At 39.0% G+C, this 6,245-nt stretch overlaps 1 pseudogene; it reads left to right on the top strand.

The window, feature by feature from the left end:
- Positions 1-449: 449 nt before the first annotated feature.
- LOC142204871 (migration and invasion enhancer 1-like) lies at positions 450-5,580 on the top strand (annotated as a pseudogene).
- Positions 5,581-6,245: the final 665 nt, after the last annotated feature.

Here is a 6,245-nt window from a genome sequence, read left to right as displayed (position 1 = left end):
CCATTCCCACCATAGTTTTGCTGTAGCCCATTGGGTTACTCACGCGTTTTAATCCCTCTGGCACTACCTCTCTTTATTCTTAGTTGCTATATGTTTTTGTTGCTGGTACGTCACTCTTCATATGAATCTACTTATTGTTTCTTTCTCCCTCCTTCTTTAATCTGTTCATTTTAGACACATTAGCCCGGATTACTGTTCCTTGCAATACTTAAAAATTTCCTCAATAAATATTGATTAAACATAAAATGTTCAATTTTTTTGCTTTTTAGGTGGAGCTGTTTCTATTAACTACCCATGGCTGATAAAGTTGCTGTATCCTTGGAGATTGAGTTTCTAGGCAGGGTTCTGTCTTCTACGCTCCTGAGAGTACTATAGCATGCAAGCTATTGTGTAGCTGGTGCACGTAACAAGTCACATGACCTAGAACACACCAGGGGAATGACTAGGCAGTTTTCCAAAGCAGTTTGTTCATGTACCACTCCCTTCAGATGCTTTAAATCCCAGCCACACGACGACGGTCAACATCAATAGAAAGCAGGAGAATGCAGACACAAACCATGAAGATTCACATAGAATACTGGTAAGATTCTGTTATATATCAAACATCTACTATCTGATCTGCAATGGCTACTAAATAATATATATATATATATATGTATATATATATATATATAGAACTAGAATCCCTGAAATTTCCTCATTGCTACTATGTGCTAGTTTATATTGTTCTATATCACACATATAGCCTGCACAGAATTTGTGACACTGTATGAAAAGTCAACTTTTAGGTTTCGCACAGCCTGATATTGTGCAGACAGGCTATTACATATAGTATATTATACACTACGACAAGGATTATTCCTGGTATGTAAGTGTCCCTAAATAGATGTTTATTTTTGTAGAACATGGTCATAAAGTTATTTACGTGATATAAATAGCATTATGGCCACTTACAAACTCCTCGCTGCCTCTCCATTTAGTGCAGTGTTGTGTGTCATTTGGGTGCTACACAAATAAAGGATAATACTAATATACTATAATGTGACATGTTTGAGGCTTGAAGTGTAAGTACTGTTTAACTATCGTGTTTCTTTTAATTTCTGAAATATAGTTTATTGACTTATTTTACTTCCTTTTAATAGAAAACAGGCTGAACAGCTCTACTTTAGCATCGCTCAGATAGGGCATTGCTGGGGAGAGTCTGTCCCCCCTCCCCCTACACCTGTACTCATTTATTTTCCATGTAATAACAAGGAAGTACAGGACATAATAATAAAATACAAGTCAGGTACAGCAAACAGCTCACAAATGCAAAACAATACATGCATTGGTATATTACCCCTTACAGAAACTGGGGCAACTGTATCAAGTCATAGAAGGTGCAGATGAAAGAGAGTGAAGAGAATTCCAAGAGAGTGGAAGAAGTACCAGACGGAGACATGAACAATAGGGAGGAAGAAGGATGAGGAGAAGGCTGTTAGTATGGAGGAAGGAGGAGGAAGAGGAGAGCAGGAGAAAGGGCCAGAAGCAGAGGAAGGAGGATAGAAGGGGGGACAGGGGTGCAGGGTTTTGACTTAAGACTGCAGGAAGATCCAGGGAGACCAGGTCTTGAGGTAGCAGCCATGAGCTCTATTTTTCCAAACTGGACAATTTCTGAAAACAGGAGATTTGGTTCACTTTTGCTACCCAAGGCTTTTATCAGGGGTTCGGATTGGAGATTATGTCTGGATGGGTGATAGTGGGAAGAAGGTAGAGACAGTATGGCCATTGAGGGCGAGATTTCAAAATCAGATTTGTAACCGCTTTGAATAGAAGATTGGACTTCTTGCCAAAAGGGTCTTATGTCGGAGCAATACCACCATATATGTGCGAGAGTACCGCTATCTGCATGGCATCTCCAGAAAAAGTCAGAGGAGGCTAGGTTCATCTTATAGGGCTTTTATTACTAGTTTTTATAGCTAGAACTGTGATCTTGGTAGCATATGAAAACTGAGAATCTCAGCTTCCGAACGACATTAGAACCACTAATAGCCACTCTTTACCCCGTTTTTTTTATTTAGAGAGTTGCTAGGGAGAACTTTAGAGCTTATTTTTTTATTGCAAAGAAGTAAAATAAGGAAATAAAGTACAAAGCAAAAATGTTCACCATACCTACGTGAAATAAGGACGTATGAATAAGGTCCAAGTTTAACACTGAGACGTTTTCTCTATCTCATGACTGGTAGCACAGTAAGGCTGCTCTCATAACACAATTTCTTTCAGCTTCTTTGCGAGATAAAAGAAAAAAAGTGATCTGTTGTTTCATTTACATCAGTTTGCATGTGTTTCTATCTATCTCTATATATCACCTGTTCTTTTCCATCCATCATAGAAAAATGTATGCAAATTCATGCAAATGGATAAACAGATCAAACTTATTTGGGAGACGGCAAAGCCAGTTATGATATGAAGCTGAAATTTGTAATGGGGCCCCATTTTTGCCTTGTGCGAATTAGACTATATGTAAATTATACCTGTGGAAATGCTGGCGTTTTCAATATAGGTGTAATAAGGGCAGAAACTCCATAGAGCAAAACTGCAATGCAATGTTTAAAACTGTGCAAAAAAACGCCATGCCGCACGTTGCAGAAAAACTAAGGGGGAAGAAGGGGTTGCAGATTTTGCTGCATTTATTTTGGCCAAAGTGATTACAAAAGGAATGGGAAATATAAAGGAAGTTTTATACTTTTCCCTTCTGCTCAATCCACTTCTGGTGTTGGCTGTAATAAAGCAACAAAATCTACAACAAAAAAAGCAGCTTTTCCACACTGGGGGAGCATCGGCCTAAGCTTACATGTGCAATAAAATCATTTGTGTAATTGTAAGGTGTATTGAAGAATTTCCCATCATGTTGCTTTGCAGTGGAAGATGAGGTTACGAGTCCCGTTATCGGGAGCTTGCCTCTGAGATCAAGGAGCATGTACCTGATGCGGAGATTAGTGGTAATGTAGGCAGAGTTGGTGAGTATTATTCGGAGCTTTTGGTGTCTATATTACTGTAATTCACAGCTAAATAACGCTGTGATAGCATTAAACTAAACAAAATGGATTTCTGTCACTAAATGATATCTGGCATGTTAAGTGTCTGGAGTTGATTCATAGAATATTTCCTCAAAACTTGAAAATGTGCCATTCTCTATAAATTTGGTTCTGTGTTATGACTAAGTGTAAGGTTCTATGTGCATTGAGTCTGAACTGTACATTTAGTTTATATACCAGGAGAAAGAAGCGCTGTTCACTCAGACTTGTGTGCTCTAGAAATGATACTGGAAAAGCAATGAGGGGTTCATTTCACAGTGGTTGCAATGCATATAGTGTATACACTTCTGGCTTTGGTACAAAAACTGCCTCATCAGCGTTTTATCAGCCGTACAGAGGAGAGGCACAATGCTAAGTTATCAGAAAAGATAAGCCAGATTTATTATATTCATGGTAATATAATTATTTATTAAAACATACAGAAGAGGGTTCTGACATTAGTTTTCACAGAAATGTTTCAATTACATCTATTCTGAAACCTATTCTGTGTGAATACAGTCTTTGGTGTTACTGGAACACGGATACACAGGGCAGAGTAAAGAAAAATGGTCGTTATTGCCTGTAGGAAACCAATCATAATTTATTCTGTTTTCCACTTGTGATTGGTTGCTGTATTATACTTTATGTAGACCCTGTGGTATGCTAAGCCCTGGTGTCTGCCCCCCAAAAAATTCGATAAACCGCACACCAGGCAAACAGATGCCAAAACCGAGTCCTTTTCGCATTGTTTTTCAATTAAAGGTATATGTATGTATTAATTTGTTCATGTATTTATTACAGGAAGCTTTGAGATTAAAGTCAATGACGAGGTGATTTTCTCAAAACTGGAATGTGGAGGGTTTCCTTATCCAAAAGATGTAAGTATTCATATGATGTATGCAGTTAAACTGGTCAAACAGGAAGTCTTGGTGTATGTGATCAGTTACTCTTATGCTCAGTTCACACATGCTGATGTGTTCCGTCCGTAAGGGTCTGCATGAGGACCCCTACGGACAGAACACACGCGCAACTGCAAGCGCTGTGCCGTTCAAGCACACAGACCCCATTATAGTCTATGGGGCCCGTGTACTTGAATAGCACAGCGCTTGTGTTCCATCCATAGGGGTCCTCATGTGGACCCTTAAGGACGGAACACATCAGTATATGTGAACCAAGCCTTAGGCTGTAGCTACACAAGAGTACTATCATAAATCTCATGGGCCCCAATAAAAAATCTGAACCAGGGACCCTACTTAACATATGTTATGTGCAATACTAGCGTCTGATGTTGTGGAGAGGGGCTCCTTTTGGGTAAATTCACATGGTAGATTTTTTTTGCAGGAAGATCCACTGCAAAAATTCTGCCTCCCATTCATTTTAGTGGTAGACACTTTACTATCCACCAGCTGAAATAATGAGCTATCTGTAAAAACACAAGCGTCCTGCCCAATCTTTAGGTTCAATTTTGGCCGAACCTCACATGGAGGAGAATAGGAGTAAGAAATCATTCTGTTGGCAGCAGGAAGATTACTGCAGTGATGTTTGCATAGTGCGCTCCAGCGCAAAATCTGTCGTGTGAACTTACCCTTGGCTTCCACAGAAAGGTAGCAACTGTTACCTCTGGTCCCTTTATAGCTACACCTCTGTATATTGTGCTGCAGACAAAATGGATAAAAACCTAACTCGATCTCAAATATTTATATGGATGCCAAACCTTTTTTGTGTATATCGGAATACTCAATACAAATTCCTAAAATCTCTATGTGGTATTATTTAGTAAAAATAAACATCGGGATGGCTGCTGCCAAGTGATCTTATTGACTTTGGTGGGATCCTTTGGACCCACACTTTATACCCAGATAACACTGGGTACTTTCTCTAATATATTATTAATGTCACTAGGAGTGGCATTGACATTTACTGATACTACCAACATGGGCAATGATTCTTACATATGTACTTTAGATCAATGGTAACTAGCAATGCTACTAAAGCCCTGATCACATTACTTTTGTGGGGTATACTTAACATTTACACAGGAGTTAATTCTGGCATACCTGCCAAGTCTATCCATAGGGTTTCACAAACCCAACAAAAGCCTAAAGAGTGAACTTTCGGCTAGTATAAATTGCTATACCATAAAATCATACCAAAAACATCTGGTATGACAGCGGAAGCATACAGAATTACAATAGGGTTTCACAAATCTCTGTGGACGCAGGCTATTTCTTTCATATAATTTGAGTTTCATAATTGTGATCTTTGTGTCATTAGATCATAGAAACGCTGAAGAGGATGAAAGAAGGAAAAAAGTCTGAGAAGATCACCAGGAACCAAAAAAGCTGCACTGTCCAATAAAGGAAGGAAGAGTTGAGGACAGGCTGGGTTACAGACAGGAGCAGATTCTGCCAATGACTGGTTTCTTTAAAAAGTTGAGGAAATCATGAACAATCTTAGAATCTGGTCTTAAAACCTGTAATTCAGCTGAACTTTGCTCCACATCTAATAAATGTTCCAAATCTTGTCTGGTGTGATCTGTCTTCATTTTACTTCCTTTCAGGTCATACAACACTCAGTCTGAAGGTCTTATACAATTGTGAAACTGTGCACATTATATGGGTGAAGAATAGAGATGAGCGAATAGAATTTGAAACTAGAGTTTTGAATACCTCCCTCCCATAGGAATGCATGGGAGCGACCGAACACCAAGGAGTTAAGTGCCGTAAGGTGGCGCCGGCCTCTAACGTGCATTCCTATGGAGCTAGGTATTCAAATCTAGTATTCGAATCAACTCTAGTGAAGAACATGAATGGTTGGGCTAATAATGATAAAAATATCCGCTATCCGTAGTGGATATGCTGCGATTTCAAAAAACATTGCATTTTCGTAAATCGCAGCATGTCAATTATACCTACGTAAACATTGGTGTTTCCTCTATAGGTATAATTGAAGCAGAACGTCTGCAGAGGAAAACGCTGTGGACTTTCTGTGAAAAGCACTTCAGGAAAAACCTTGATGCATTTCTGATGCCGTTTTTCCCACAGCGTTTCATGCTGCAGCCCGCTACATGGGGTCTTAGCCTTAGGTCCAAATTCTTGTGCATAAAAAGATCAGTCTTAGAATCTATATTCATCACGTGTTTCTGTGATCCATCAATGTATTGATGTTTATTATGAAACTAAATGTGTG

Source organism: Leptodactylus fuscus, chromosome 5, assembly GCF_031893055.1.
Source record: "Leptodactylus fuscus isolate aLepFus1 chromosome 5, aLepFus1.hap2, whole genome shotgun sequence".
NCBI lineage: Eukaryota > Metazoa > Chordata > Amphibia > Anura > Leptodactylidae > Leptodactylus > Leptodactylus fuscus.
This window is presented reverse-complemented; position numbering and strand designations above follow the sequence as displayed.